Source organism: Lissotriton helveticus, chromosome 1_1 (genome assembly GCF_964261635.1).
Source record: "Lissotriton helveticus chromosome 1_1, aLisHel1.1, whole genome shotgun sequence".
Classification (NCBI taxonomy): Eukaryota; Metazoa; Chordata; class Amphibia; order Caudata; family Salamandridae; genus Lissotriton; species Lissotriton helveticus.
In genome coordinates, this window is record NC_136057.1 from 133564844 (window position 1) to 133581121 (window position 16278).

Sequence of the window (16278 nt, forward strand, 5' to 3'; positions counted from 1 at the left end):
ACGTGAGAACTTTATTTGAAGTTGCAAATTAAGGAAACTCGACTAGGCCGGACTGTGAAAGACAATGGGGGCATTAAAAAAACCCTGACAGAAGAAAATGTATAATTTGATGATGAGGTTATGCTCATCCACTCCCGAACTGACCAAAACTTTCTCTAAAAGTTACTCTTTTAGATAGATCGAGCTAGTAAAACAGGTATAAAAAGTGCTGATTTTACTGAGTAAAAAAAACTTCTTCTTAATTTCTACCAGAGATGCTGCTGGATTGCTGATGTTCCTGTGATGTAAGATTTTTTTTCTGATTTATAATTTTTCTTTGCAGGAATGGTACTTTAGAGAGGGATTTTAGTTAGGGAGTTAGGAGAATGGAATTTGGGAATTATCTGTCTTTTGCTAATACTGGTGCTCTGAACCTAAAATGTTAACGTTATTTCTGAAATTTTCTAAAATAAATCAAATTAACTGTTTTGAACTAAGCTTTCATTTAAATGTAATTTGAAGATTAAATAAATAAAGAGAAGAAACTTTTAGACATGTTAAATTTGCTTTAATAAAAATTAGATAAATGAAGAATTAAGCTGGTCTTGAGTTTTCCTACGCCTAATTTTTTACTAGCAGACCTATCGACCCTTATGGCGATATGTCTAAATGTATATTTTCTGATGATAAAACCATGGTAAACTCTCTAAAACTGGAGATGTAAATAGTATAAACGTTTAGTTTTAATTTAGACATTTTGCTATGATACAGCAGCTCTCCATTGAAATTCACTGATCCCTAGAGTAAGGTAGAAGATTGTGTGCACGTAGCTCACAGTGATATGGGCCCCACTGGTGAGTGAATGTATGTTCGTTGTTTCAGGGATAAGTGAGATGGTTTCAGAAATTATTTATGGAGTAGCGCTGCATCACCAGGGCTGTGGGCTCACACTTTGCGCCAGTGCTGTGGGCTCACACTCTGCGCCAGTGCTGTGGGCTCACACTCTGGGCCAGTGCTGTGGGCTCACACTCTGGGCCAGTGCTGTGGGCTCACACTCTGCGCCACTGCTGTGGGCTCACACTCTGCGCCACTGCTGTGGGCTCACACTCTGGGCCAGTGCTGTGGGATCACACTTTGCGCCAGTGCTGTGGGCTCACACTTTGCGCCAGTGCTGTGGCTCACATTCTGTGCCAGTGCTGTGGGCTCAGAGTCGGTGCCAGTGCTGTGGGCTCAGACTCGGTGCCAGTGCTGTGGGCTCAGAGTCGGTGCCAGTGCTGTGGGCTCACACTTTGTGCCAGTGATAGAGCAAGGTGGAGAAACAAAATGTTGTGTACCCCTTGTGAAATCACACTTCGATAACATGTAATCTGAACTAATGGAGTGGTGCATGAGACTAATCAACCTAGAATAAAAAGTTGGACATGCACATACACGTGGGAATTAATCTCTGCTTATGTTGCAATTATATCTAACTAACTATGTAATTTTGTCGTGTTCTGTACTAATATGCTGCATTGATATAATGGAATGAAGCATAAATGTGCTTCTGTTTATGTATTTGTGGCCAGAAAATTGGACCTAAGTAAGTATATTATGCATAAGTGTCGCTTATTTGCTAGGTAATTACTAATAGGGGAAACCTTAGTGAGGGGGGAGATAAACAGAAAGGCTATCACCAGGGCTGTGGGCTCACACTTTGCGCCAGTGCTGTGGGCTCACACTTTGCGCCAGTGCTGTGGGCTCACACTTTGCGCCACTGCTGTGGGCTCACACTTTGCGCCACTGCTGTGGGCTCACAGTGGGCTCACACTTTGCGCCAGTGCTGTCGGCTCACACTTTGCTCCAGTGCTGTGGGCTCACACTTTGCGCCACTGCTGTGGGCTCACACTCTGGGCCAGTGCTGTGGGATCACACTCTGGGCCAGTGCTGTGGGATCACACTCTGGGCCAGTGCTGTGGGATCACACTCTGGGCCAGTGCTGTGGGATCACACTCTGGGCCAGTGCTGTGGGATCACACTCTGGGCCAGTGCGGTCAGCTCACACTTTGCGCCAGTGCTGTGGGCTCACACTTTGCTCCAGTGCTGTGGGCTCACACTTTGCGCCAGTGCTGTGGGCTCACACTTTGCGCCAGTGCTGTGGGCTCACACTTTGCGCCAGTGCTGTGGGCTCACAGTGGGCTCACACTTTGCGCCAGTGCTGTCGGCTCACACTTTGCTCCAGTGCTGTGGGCTCACACTTTGCGCCACTACTGTGGGCTCACACTCTGCGCCACTGCTGTGGGCTCACACTCTGCGCCACTGCTGTGGGCTCACACTCTGCGCCACTGCTGTGGGCTCACACTCTGCGCCACTGCTGTGGGCTCACACTCTGCGCCACTGCTGTGGGCTCACACTTTGCGCCAGTGCTGTGGGCTCACACTTTGCGCCAGTGCTGTGGGCTCACACTTTGTGCCAGTGCTGTGGGCTCACACTTTGCGCCAGTGCTGTGGGCTCACACTTTGCGCCAGTGCTGTGGGCTCACATGTTGTGCCAGTGCTGTGGGCTCACACGTTGCGCCAGTGCTGTGGGCTCACGCTTTGCACCAGTGCTGTGGGCTCACGCTTTGCACCAGTGCTGTGGGCTCACGCTTTGCACCAGTGCTGTGGGCTCACGCTTTGCGCCAGTGCTGCGGGCTCACACTTTGTGCCAGTACTGTGGGCTCAGAGTCGGTTCCAGTGCTGCGGGCTCAGACTCGGTGCCAGTGCTGTGGGCTCACTCTTTGTGCCAGTGCTGCGGGCTCAGACTCGGTGCCAGTGCTGTGGGCTCACACTTTGCGCCAGTGCTGTGGCTCAGACTCCGTGCCAGTGCTGTGGGCTCACACTTTGTGCCAGTGCTGTGGGCTCACACTTTGCGCCAGTGCTGTGGGCTCACACTTTGCGCCAGTGCTGTGGGCTCACACTTTGCGCCAGTGCTGTGGACTCACACTTTGCGCCAGTGCTGTGGACTCACACTTTGTGCCAGTGCTGTGGCTCAGACGTTGTGCCAGTGCTGTGGGCTCAGACTGTGTGACAGTGCTGTGGGCTCACACTTTGCGCCAGTGCTGTGTGCTCACACTTTGCGCCAGTGCTGTGGCTCAGACTCCGTGCCAGTGCTGTGGGCTCACACTTTGCGCCAGTGCTGTGGCTCAGACTCGGTGCCAGTGCTGTGGGCTCACACTTTGTGCCAGTGCTGTGGCTCAGACTCGGTGCCAGTGCTGTGGGCTCACACTTTGCGCCAGTGCTGTGGGCTCACACTTTGCGCCAGTGCTGTGGGCTCACACTTTGCGCCAGTGCTGTGGCTCAGATGTTGTGCCAGTGCTGTGGGCTCAGACTGGTGACAGTGCTGTGGGCTCACACTTTGCGCCAGTGCTGTGGGCTCACACTTTGCGCCAGTGCTGTGGGCTCAGAGTCGGTGCCAGTGCTGTGGGCTCACACTTTGCGCCAGTGCTGTGGCTCACATTCGGTGCCAGTGCTGTGGGCTCAGAGTCGGTGCCAGTGCTGTGGGCTCAGACTCGGTGCCAGTGCTGTGGGCTCAGAGTCGGTGCCAGTGCTGTGGGCTCAGACTCGGTGCCAGTGCTGTGGGCTCAGACTCGGTGCCAGTGCTGTGGGCTCAGACTCGGTGCCAGTGCTGTGGGCTCAGACTCGGTGCCAATGCTGTGCGCTCAGACTCTTTGCCAGAGCTGTGGGCTCAGACCTTGCGCCAGCCTCGGGGGAGTGGCCAGGCCTGGCACGGAAGTGCCAGAGGGGCGGTGTTTAAAGTGCTCTTCAGCAGTAGGTCGGGGATAGGCCAGAACCCGCACACCCCTCACGGTGCAGAGTTACAGCCCCGCCCCCGCTGCCGTGCTGCACAGACCGCGGTGCTGTCTGCCACCAGATGGGTGTTGACAGCCGGCCTGACCTGACCTCATCCCCTTTGTTGCCACAAGAAAAATGAGTCATTTCAGAGGATAACCCCGACACATGCTGTGTTTTTCCCACGGATGGATTGCTTTGACATTCTGACTTTGTGTGCAACAATGACAATTCTTGATTTTTAATTTAATGGCATAAGTACGCATCAGAAGTATGTGTCAGTTATATTAAATGAGTGTGAGATAATGGTGGCATGTATGTATCAGACACAACTGGGCTCATGCCGGTTCTGGGAAGGCGCCTGCTTCTCGGCGCTGGCAGGACCACCCCGGTGTGCACGGGTGCCAGCATGACACTCACAAACAGGGCTTTAACTCACAATACAGAGGAGCGGGGACTCACCCTTTAGAGCACCTGCTTGCCCCTGAGAAGTGCTCCCTCATTAAGAGTGCTTCACCACTGCTGAGAAGTGCAGGCGGTCTGCCTTTCAATTGAATAAGTGCCTACAGCCTGCACTTTACAGCAGGGGGCGCTGCAGGGAGAGGGCTGTGGGACCATGGTAACCGATGCACACATGTAACATTGAAGCAATGACACGAGAGGGCAGCACCGAGTATCTGACAACCCCAGCAGGAAGCGTCATCAAGCGCCTCGACTCAGCCAAGCGCACTGAAGCGGACACGCGGAGCCAGGAGCTGTGCGGCTGCACCCAGGCACACAGAGGGTGGCAGGGGGCCGCCTCCGCCCCTGCCCCAGCGGCTCTCCAGTGGCCCAGCCTGCCAGGCCTGCTCTATAGGATAAAGTCCACCTGTGGTCACGTGCCCTGCACCCATGTCCTCACCTCAGGGGGTTTTAAGGCGTCAGAATCCGCTGCCCCCACCCAGCGCCCCCTTACCTGAGCGTGCCTCCCTCCACGGGCGCCCCTCGGAGCTGGCACAGGGCGGCGCGGCCTGGGGTCCCCTCACTGGTCACCGCAGGCACAGGCTGTGGTCCCGGAGTCCCGGCGGCTCTGCAGACGCACCGTGTGACACGTGGAAACGCTCTTTGCACCCAGGGAGGGTGTGTCCGAGGCCCGGCCGGCTCCACGGCTCTGTAACCCTTCCAGTGCCGGCGCGGGGGAGAGCTGGCACAGGTGAATGGAGGCGAACACAGGTAATTATAGGTGTATACTGAGTGAAGCCTGACTTTAACCCTCGCACTGCCGCACGCAGGCATAACTCCGCACAGTTGAATACAGGTGACTACAGGTGTGAACTAAGTACGGTCTGCCTTTAACCCTCTCACTGCTGGCGCAGAATCAACTCAGCACAGGTGAATACAAGTGACTACAGGTATGAACTAAGTATGGCCTGCCTTTCACTAAGGGGAGCAGGCTTAACTCTGTACAGGTGAATACAGGTAACTACAGGTATGAACTAAGTATGGCCTGCCTTTCACCCTTTCACTGCTGGGCACAGGAACAACACTGCAGAGGTGAATACACGCGTGCACCAGGTAGGATCTAACCGTCACCCTTTCACTACTGATGCAGGCTTTACCGTACACAGGGGAATACAGGTAACTACAGGTGTGAACAAAGTAAGGTCTGCCTTTCACCCTCTCACTACTGGGCGCAGAAGCAACTCTTTATAGATGAATACTGTTATTACAGGTGTTAACTAAGTAAGGTCTGCCTTTCACCCTCTCACTGCGGGCAGCAGAATCAACTCTGCACATGTCAATACAGGTGACTACAGGTGTAAACTACAAGGAAGGGGGACCCCACATCAGTAAAAGGCAGGTAGACGGGGAAAATACAGATCAGGGAGGAAGGAAGATATATTGTCTTGAAAAATAATAAAGTAAAATATATATATTTTTATACGTTGCAACGTAGTGGTCCAAGAATCTCGTGTGTGGCTCGAGGCTAGCATAAACATATTCGGACCTCCCCTGAGGCCACCTTGAACATAATAGGCAGGTATCTTCCTTCCTCCCTGATTTACAGGTGTGAACTAAGTACGGTCTGCCTTCTACCATTTCACTGCTGGGCGCAGGAACCGCACTAACCCTGGGCAAAGCACTACGATATGCTCGTGTAGTTTGCGAAGTTTGCGCTCCTTCGCACTACGCAAACTGCGCGTAGCACAGTGCAAACACGCGTAGCACAGCTGTCATTTTAAGCTTGCTCGTGGTCCTCAACGTCAAGTTGGCGACCGCGAGAATGCAAAATGACATCCCGGCAAGACTTTTTTTTTCTTGTTTGCGATCAGCAAGATAAGTTGCCGATAGCGAGCGTGGAAAATAAACCTCCCGGCGAGATTCTCAACGCGGGGAGGTAAGGCTTCTCATTGCGAGTCGTTGTGTATGCTCGTGACAGCTCGCGATGAGAAACTACTAGTCCGCGTTGAGAAAGCTACTGCTCAAGTAAAAATCTACTTGAGCGGCAGAAAACTACAGCTCGCACTGTGCAAGATGCCGTTTTCAATGATTGCACAGTGCCGGATGCTTGTCCGCACTGTACAATCATTGAAAACGGCATCTTGCACAGTGCGAACATGGTACTACGCAGTTCACGTAGTGCTACGCGTAGCTCGCGTAGTGTGAAGTGCACTTTGCATAGGTTTGCGTAGCGCTACTTCGCAAACTACGCCCAGCCCTAAACAGCACTGTACAGGTGAATACAGGTAATTGAAGGGGTAAACTAAGTATGGTCTGCCTTTCACCATCTCACTGCTGGGCACAGGACCAACACTGCACAGGTGGACGCAGGTGATTACAGGTGTGAACTAAGTACGGTCTGCCTTTCACCCTCTCACTGCGGGCGCATGATCACAAGAGAATAGAGGCAATTACAAGTCTGTAATAAGTAAAGCCTGCCTTTAACCCTTTCACTGCTGGGCGCTGGAACAACGCCGCTCAGGTGGATTACATGTGTGTGCTGAGTAGGTTTGTCGTCGACCCTTTCACTGCTGGGCACATGATCAGCACTGCACAGGTAAAGGCAGGTAATTCAAAGGTGTGCACTGGGTAAGGCCTGCCGTTAACCCTCCCCCTGCTGGGTGCAAGCTACACGCAGCACTGACGAATGAAGATAACTACAGGTGTGTACTGAGTAAGGACTGCTATTAACCCTCTCACTGCTGGACGGAGGTGCAATACAGCACAGGCGAATGTATTGTGCACTTGAACTGAATTTCCAGAGTTTGTACCCCAGAATTGCTGGAGAGAGGCTCAACAGGTGAATACTGGTGCATGCTAGAACTGTCCTTCCAGCCCCTATGACCCGTGCACAGCTGGACACTATGTGAACTTTGAACTGGTGAGTGCTGGGGTGTACTAAGAACTGCCTTCCTAGCCTCTGTAACCCTTTCTTTCCCGAACACAGACTCAACACTGACTAAAACTGCCTTTCCAGTCCCTATGGCCCATGCACTGCTGGACAAAAAGTGAACTTTGAACAGGTGAGTGCTGGTGAATACTCAGACCTGCATTTTCAGTGCCTGAGTTCCTTCCACTGCTCCAGGGCTGGACTAGAGGCCAAAATCAGCCCTAGCACAAATGTTCATACCGGTCCAAAACCGCAGGAGGCCGCGACTAGAAGAGGACCACGGGGAATGAGGGGGTCACTCAGCCCATCCTGCTCTGAAAGTACCCCTAGCCTGCACCCTGACAGGGTGGCAGAATGCCAGGCCCTGCACTGCTTGTGGCCGGCTCGGCCTTGAGCAGGTGAATGCAGGTAGGCACTAAAGCTGCCTTCCCAACCCCTGTCTGCCCGACCCCGCGGGCGCAGTCTGTACAGGTGAATACAGGTGTGTCATAGACCTGCCTTTATCTACTAGAGACAGGCTCAACGATGAACAGGTGAATCTAGGTGCATCTTAGACCTGCCTTTCTGTGGTTGCCACAATCTAACTCTAGGCTAACAGTGGCGTAATCCTGTGGGGAGACGCGACTGCCGAAGAGGTCTGAGAATAAAAGACCCTTCCTTCCTTCCCTTCTAGAAAAGTTAATAACATGAGAACTGTTGAAAAGGTATTGACCAAGCTGTAAAGCCACATGATTGTGATAGCAGTTTTTGGTAATGGGAACCTGGGAATTTGACCAATGAGCATTCCTCAGAAGTTAAAGTCAATTCCTGGAGTGGCTCAATGGATCTAGGGAGCTGAGAGCTCTGATAAAGAAGTGCTTAACGTTGTTGCATCATCCTATAGCCCGGATCACTTCTTTTTGGAAAAGAGGTCATTCCAAGTCGTTTCATCAGACCCTCATCCGAGAGCTGTGCATTCATGCTGGGAGTTCCCCAGGGCTCAGCTGTTCAACCTGTATGTTCACCCTCTGGCAGACGTGGTGGAGAGCCGGGGGTTAACCCTGTTCTCCTATGCTGATGATACACAAATTATATATTCTCTGTCGTCTGCACTGGGGCACGATCCAGACACCCTAGTCTTGGTCTGAGTCGAGTTCCGTCTTGGATGAGGAGTAATTCACTCAAGCTTAACCATGACAAGACCGAGATTATAGTGCTTGGCAAGAGCCCACAGCTCCCGGCCCCGCAACATTGGCCAGAGTCCCTGGGGGCTCTTCCGGCACTTTCCCCAAAAGTAAAAAATTTGTGGTTTTGGCTGAATGAGAGCCTTTCTATGAGACCTCAGGTGGCTAACATGGCTTCCACTTGCTTCTCCGTGATGAAACGGGTGAGAAAGATCATTTGATTGGTCCCCCATTCCGCACAAAGAACATTCATCCAGACCTTGATACTCTCAAGAGTGGATTATGGTAACATTCTCTATCTAGTAATTGATAAGTCCTAGGTTCGTTGTCTGCAGGTTGTGCAGGACTCTGCGGCTAGACTCCAGTACCAGATTCCGAAGCGTGCCCCTGCTTCGCTTCTTCTCGCAAGCTGCATTGGCTCGCAATTGAGAAGAGAATCCAATTTACAGCGTCATGTTTGGTTTTCGAGGCCAGAACTGGATTAGGCCCGTGGTATATCCTGGATTTGGTGACACCCTATCTGACCAGACAGACACTGAGATCAGAGATTTAGGCTGTATGTCCCGTGTCTAGAATCCGCATGGTGCACTCGGGAGGCCGCTCATTTGCATATCTGGGTCCAAAATTGTGGAACGCTCTCCCAGATTTTCTAAGGCAGTGTACCTCCCTTTTGATATTTTTTAAGGACCTGAAGTCCTGGTCATTTTAATGCCCTTGTTAGGCATTTTTGCCTATGCATAGCGCCGGGAAAGCCATTTTGGGTAGTTGTAAATAATAATACTATGGACTGCACAACATTGGTTCTCATTCTGAGTTGCATGGTACAGGGAGTGCAGTAAAGACACATGAGTTTATTGTTACCGTATAGTGAATCCACCACAGTACTATGCAATTACAAGTGAAACCACATGGAATGGGGAATTACGGTGTGAGTTTGATTTTTCCTGTCATAAAACTACACGGAATTCTATTACAGGACCGGAGGCTTCAGATTATGCTTCTCAATCTTTACTGCAAAAACACAGCAGCCAATGAAAATGCATATTTTCATTTATAACAGTATAAACAAACTACATTGCCCATGATGCACACATATATAGGCACGCCCCCACAGTCCATAAGAACCCTCTGCGTGCTCCCATCATCCTCTTTCTTTGCTGCTCACAGCAAGAGTTAAGTGCACCTGATTTCATGTTCCCTCACTCTGCTTTGCATGGGGATTGATTCATTATTTAATGCTTGTTTTTTGTCTATGACAATTGTTAAATGCTTGATGGTATTATTCTATGGTGCTTAATGTGATTGTACCTGTAATTGTGCCGTGTAGGACGGCTTCGGAGCGTCGCTCCGGTCTCTTCATTCTAAAAGCCTCCTTCGCTTGTGGCATTGACAGCGGAGCGGCTGCTTCTGCTTTTCAGGGCTCGCGACGTCGTCGCGCTACTCATCAACGGTCTTTGACCGGCAGAGCGGCGGCCGCATCACACACCGGAGCCTCATTCACCGGCAAAGCCCTTAGCGCTGGCGTTGGGCCTCCCTCATACCCCTCCCACACCGTACGGGCCAGGTGGCTCTCGGCAGACGCGCTCGCCCAAGCAGACCAAATTTGGCTACGTTTGGGCTGGTGTTTGGTTGCGTTTGGGCTGCGCACCTCGGCGCGAATCCCTGGCTTATTTTAAACGCTTTTTCGAGCGTTTTACACACCGGTTGCCTCTCTGTGCAGATCGCCTCCCAAAAAAGGTTGTAAAATACTGGCCAAAGAGTGAGCACACGCTCTTAGTAATATTGCTTGGCTCAGGTCACTGACCAACTGGATTACAGCTTTGTTGAGGGGGTTTAGGTGAACTGTGTTACTGGACTTGTGTGCTTGTGAGCTGACCCCCCCATTACCCTCCTGGTGGTGGATATAAGAGCTGCTCAGCTACTTCTTGATATTTATTCCTTGATTCACTCCACCCTGATTATGGATGAGTGGACTCAGTACCCAGATGAGTATTATGAGGAGGAGGTGGGTGAAGGACAGCAGGAGGCTGTCTTCGAGGATAACCTCGTTGAAGCCTTGGACGCTTCCGTCCAATCTTCAGTAAATAAAGCAATGGAGACTACGGTTCCTCAGACCGTGCAGCAAGCTCTAGCTGTAGCCCTGCGTCCAATTAGAAAGCAACTAGAGGGTTTTGCAAAACTTCATAGTTATGACAAGAAGCAACAGAAAAGGAAGTCTGAAGCTTCTACCTCCGGCACAGGCTCAGGTACCCCAAAGCAATGGCCGCATGCCCAGGCCCTATCGACACTGCCTGCCAGTGGGACAGCGGAACACTCCTATGCAGGAGAGGAATCAAGGGCTAGGTCCAAAGTGCAGGATGACACGGATACTACTACCACTAATACCGATACCGATACCGACACATCGGAGGAGCCTCCTCCCCCAAAAAAGGCGAAGATTGTGCTCCAGTCTGCGGCAGAGCCTTCTAACACACATTTTACCTTTGACCCTTCCGAGATTATCCACCCCCGGTTTTTGGATTGGATACCGCCTCCCGCAGTTTCAGATTATCTTCATGAGAATCTGAGGAAGGGGTTTTCTAGAGAGGTACGCAATCGCCTCAAATCGGAGTGTCCTCGGCCGGAATTGCCGGACAAGGTGGCGGAGACACCCGAAATTGATGCTAGCCTTCTCACGTTTCTAAAGAAATTCTCAAAGGATCCCAAACGTGGACTCGACCGCGCGTGGCGCGGATGTCAGTACAAGATGTTAGACGTTGTGGGACCTTTGGCTAAGATATTGGAAATGGCGCTGGCAGCCAAAGAGAGCGCAGCTCCCATTGATCCTGACATTCTGGCGGGTTGGACTCAGCGGGCTATTTGCCTCATCGGAAATGCAAATTGAGCGATCTCGTCAGAGAGACGCAAGTCCTTATTAATCAGGATGGACAGCAACCAGACTGAATTAGCGGATGTTGAGCCAGGACCCTTAGCTGGCGATCAATTATTCGGAGAGCGCTTTGTAAAGGACGTTTCAAAGTACGTCGGAACCTTTACCTCCCTTGATAAGGTGCAAAGTGGTATCAAAAGGGTCTTTAACCAAAGTGTTTTTAATTGGACCGGGCGAGGCGGGGGCCACTCGTCAGGCCGAGGATTTCATCAAGGTTCCCAACGCGGCGACTTCAGTCGCGGAAGAGGAGATTGGGACTCCACCCGTGGAGGTACCTTTTACCCGTCATGCAGACGATTTAACAGAGGTCGTTTCCAGGCCGGAAACAACAGAGCGAACTTCAAGGCACAGCATTCTGCAGGTGAGTGTAGTAGATCAGCATCTCATTCCTTCGGGGGGTCGTACTCGACATTGTCTCCAACAGTGGCAGGTCCTGACTCAGGACGCTTGGGTGTTGCAAACCATTCAAGGGTTTCGGTTGGAGTTTTACTCTCCTCCGTGGCAGTCAGCTCTTCCAACATGTCTCCATTTTTCCCAACAAGATCGCAATTTCATAGACGAGGAGATTGCAGACTTGCTGCAGAAGCGCGCGATTGCTCAGTGCCACGAAGGGCTTCACGGTTTCTGCAGCAACATCTTTATCGTACAGAAGAAAGGAGGTGGCAACATGCTTGTGCTGAACCTCAAAGAATTCAATCGTTCCTTACCTACAATCACTTCAAGATGGAGGGCATCCATCTTCTAGCGGATTTGTTACAGGAGGAAGATTGGCTGGTTCAGTTGGACCTCAAAGACGCCTATCTCTCCATTCCAATCTTCCCTCCCCACCGCAGGTTCCTACAGTTCAGATGGAACGGCCGGTGGTACGAATATTTGGCTCTTCCTTTCGGGCTCTCCAAGGTGATGAAACCAGTGGTCGCCCATCTCAGGGAGAGAGGAATACGGCTCATAATATACCTAGACGACATCTTGATCATGGCACAGGCAGCACCTCGTCCTTACGACAACACTGCTTCAGAGCATAGGATTTGTTATCAATCCAAAGAAGTCGGTGATTGTTCTGACTCAGGTGATAGATTTCCTCGGGTTTACAATAGATTCACAGTTAGCCCAGCTGTGCCTTCCAAAGACGAAATTGAGGGATCTCAAGAAGGAAATCCTGAAGTTATTGAACAGTCAGACGGTCACACTCAGGGCGATAGCCAGAGTAGTAGGGGTTTTGGCCTCATCAACTCAAGCGATATTCCCAGGCCCTCTTCATTACAGGGCCCTTCAACGCCTGAAAATCAGACACCTTCAGAGGGAACTGTCCTATTCGGACACCATCCCACTGTCACAGGAAGTCAGAACCGAACTACAGTGGTGGCTAGGTCACATGGACGCCTGGAACGGCAGGGCAATATTCGGCTCACAACCAGAGGTGATAATCGAGTCCGACGCCAGCCGATGGGGCTGGGGCGCACGCTGCGGAGACATCTCCACGGGCGGCAGATGGTCTCCGCAAGAGCTATCCTTGCATATAAATTGCTTAGAACTGCTCGCAGGGTCGTTCGCAATTCGGACGCTATCCCCGAGGCAGACCTCTTGTTGCATCCTCCTCCGCATGGACAATGTGTCCGGGGTGAGGTATATCAACAAGTTGGGCGGCACAAGATCGTCTCTTCTTGTACAGATAGCCAAGAATTTTTGGCATTACTGCCTCACGAATCAGATCTCAGTGATGGCAGAATACATCTCGGGCCAGTCCAATCAGGTGGCGGATTGGAATTCCAGGCATCTCAGGGATTACAGCGACTGGAAGTTGCTTCCCGAAGTCTTCCGGTGGCTTCAGACGATTTGGGGTCAATTCCAGACGGACCTATTTGCCTCCAGACTCACATGCCAGATTCCTCAGTTTTTCAGCTGGAGGCCGGACCCGATGGCAAAAGCGACTGACGCCTTCCTACAGGATTGGTCGAATGCGATTCAGTATGCATTTCCCCCGTTCTTGCTGATTCCCAGAGTGATTACGCAGGTGATCAGGCAACGGGCGGAGATAGTCCTGGTGACGCCGTGGTGGACGTCCCAGTCGTGGTTTCCCAAGTTGTTACAGTGGAGTTGCGATCTTCCCAGGTTGATTCCAGATTTGGAAATGCTGTTGCTGGGCCCTCTTCAGGAGCGACATCCTATGATTCTAGAGGGCAGACTCACGCAGATGGTATCATGGCTTTCAGGGAACAGTGGCACTTGCCAGGAGTTTCGAACAGGACTTCTGAATTTATCAGACAGGCCTGGGCACCTTCTACCAGAAAACGGTATTCCTTAGCCTGGAAGAACTGGGTGGATTGGTGCGTGGAACGACATTTGGATCCCGTGGGGGCAGACTTATCCCACATGTTGAATTTTTTGTCAGATAAGGCAGCGGATGGTCTGGCTTATCGATTTGTAAACAATTTTCGATCAGCCATTTCTGCGGGGCATGCCCAGGTAGACGGGAAACCGTTGGGTATGCACCCAGTAGTATGCAAACTACTTAAGGGAATTAGGGTTGCCAACCCACCTAAACCCAAATATACGGGTCTGTGGGACGTTTCTTTAGTCATTTCTTTATTTAACAAGTGGCCTATTAATGCACTCTTATCTAGGAAACAGTTATCAGCCAAACTGGCTATGCTGCTCTGCCTGTCGTCATGCAGACGTTCATCGGATGTGAGAGCACTCGACGTTACAGGTAGAGTATTTACCCCTGAAGGGGTTTCATTCAATATTACTGGTCGTACTAAAACATTGTCACGTCATATTGATTATAATGCTTTTACTGAAAATGAGAAACTATGTGTGGTACAATGTTTAAAGATGTATGAAGACTGTACGAAGGCATTGAGGCCTCAAGGTTGTTCTCAGCTGTTGATTGCACTGGAGAAACCATTTAAACCAGTGGCGGCCGCCACCATTGCCAGATGGCTTTGTTTTATAATGTAAGAAGCTGGTATTGACACTCAAATATTTGGTGCTCATTCAGTAAGAGGCGCTATGGCGTCAAAAACGTACATGTTAGATTCTACCATTCAGGACATTATGCGTTGTGCAGATTGGTCCTCTGAGTCAATATTTAAGACATTTTATTATAAGCCGGTGGGTGATATTACTTCTGTGGTTTTTAATGAGCGTTAAACTAGCATAATCTGAAGCCTCCGGTCCTGTAATAGAATCAAAATTTTGCTAGCATTCGCGCCAAGAATTTTCAATTCTATTAAGGACACGGAGGCGAGGATTATCCCACCCGACTTGGTTAGGAGTAACAATCTTGCCCACCCGTATATGCTGATGATTTTTTACTTTATGCAGTGGTTACGGTTGATTCATTTCCTTTGTTTCAGGATCAGACAAGAAGTCTGAATAAACGAAGATGGCTGGCATGAGCCTAAGCCTGAAGACCAGTTATTCTTCCACGTTGGAGGAGATTGTACAGTTATTCAAGTTACTGTTTGGACTTGTGTTCACTACAAAGAAAGAGGAAGATGGGAGCACGGAGAGGGTTCTTATAGACTGTGGGGGCGTGCCTATATACGTGTGCATCATGGGCAATGTAGTTTGTTTATACTGTTATAAATGAAAATATGCATTTTCATTGGCTGCTGTGTTTTTGCAGTAAAGATTGAGAAGCATAATCCTCGCCTCCGTGTCCTTAATAGAATTGAAAATTCTTGGCACGAATGCTAGCAAATTTTTGATTCTCATTCTCCTCCAAGCAGGTATGGAGAGACCGCTGGGTGTGGTGGGGCGAGAGAGACCCTTGGTGGGAGGCGGGAAGAGAAGTGAACTGAGGCTTGGCTGCTGCTGCAATCAAAGCCTTATGCACTTTTACCTTGAAGAAGTACCACTCTGTAAAATTGGGTCTGGTTCTCCCACACCCGTAAAACCTACCAATCAATCAATCAAAGCATTTGTATAGCGCACTACTCACCCGGAGGGTCTCAAGGCGCTAGGGGAGGGGGGGTCCGCTACTGCTCGAACAGCCAGGTCTTGAGCTGCTTCCTGAAGGCGAGGTGGTCCTGGGTCAGGCGGAGGTGGGTCGGGAGGGAGTTCCAAGTCTTGGCGGCGAGGTAGGAGAAGGACCTTCCCCCTGTGGTGGCTCTTCGGATGCGGGGGACGGCGGCGAGGGCGTGGCTGGTCGATCGAAGCTGGCGTTTGGGAGCGTAGAAGTTGAGGCGGCTGTTGAGGTATCCTGGGCCTTGGTTGTGCAGGGCTTTGTGTGCGTGGGTGAGGAGACGGAAGGTGATTCGCTTGTTGACCGGGAGCCAGTGCAGGTCTCTCAGGTATCCGGAGATGTGGCTGCGGCGGGGGATGTCCAGGATGAGTCGTGCTGAGGCGTTCTGGATCCGCTGGAGCCTCTTCTGGAGTTTGGCAGTGGTTCCAGCGTAGAGGGAGTTGCCGTAGTCCAGTCGGCTGGTGACGAGGGCCCGGGTGACCGTCTTCCTGGTCTCGGTGGGGATCCACCGGAAGATCTTGCGTAGCATGCGTAGGATATTGAAGCATGACGAGGAGACGGCGTTGACTTGTCTGGTCCTGGAGAGGGAGGAGTCCAGGATGAAGCCCAGGTTGCGTGCGTGGTCTGTTGGTTTGGGTGCGCTGCCTAGGGCGGGGGGCCACCAGGAGTCGTCCCAGGCGGAGGGTGAGGATCCCAGGATGAGGACTTCCGTCTTGTCAGAGTTCAGTTTCAGGCGGCTGTTCTTCATCCATTCGGCTACCTCTTTCATCCCTTCGTGTAGGTTGGCTCTGGCGGGGTCGTTGGTGAGGGAGAGGATCAGCTGGGTGTCGTCGGCATAGGAGATGATGTTGAGGTTGTGCTGGCGTGCGATGGCTGCGAGGGGACTCATGTAGACATTGAAGAGGGATGGGCTGAGCGAGGAGCCTTGAGGAACGCCGCAGATGACTTCGGTGGCTTCTGATCTGAATGGGGGGAGGCGGACTCTCTGTGTCCTTCCGGCGAGGAAGGAGATGACCCACTCCAGAGCCTTCTCCTGGATTCTGACGTTGCTGAGGCGC

General features: G+C 51.3%; 1 protein-coding gene across 2 annotated transcripts in view; it reads right to left on the reverse strand.

Moving 5' to 3' along the window:
* LOC144770541 (glycerol kinase 3-like) overlaps positions 1-16278 on the reverse strand; it is a 175320-nt gene that overhangs the window by 77334 nt on the left and 81708 nt on the right. The window contains exons 1-2 of one of the 2 annotated variants that reach the window (XM_078655184.1): positions 5133-5157; positions 4744-5046 (exon numbers count right to left, since the gene is read on the reverse strand). The exons of the other annotated variant lie outside the window; for it this stretch is intronic. The gene's annotated coding sequence lies outside the window, so the exon portion shown is untranslated. Of the gene's footprint in view, positions 1-4743; positions 5047-5132; positions 5158-16278 lie in introns of those variants that run through there. 2 annotated transcript variants of the gene reach the window in all.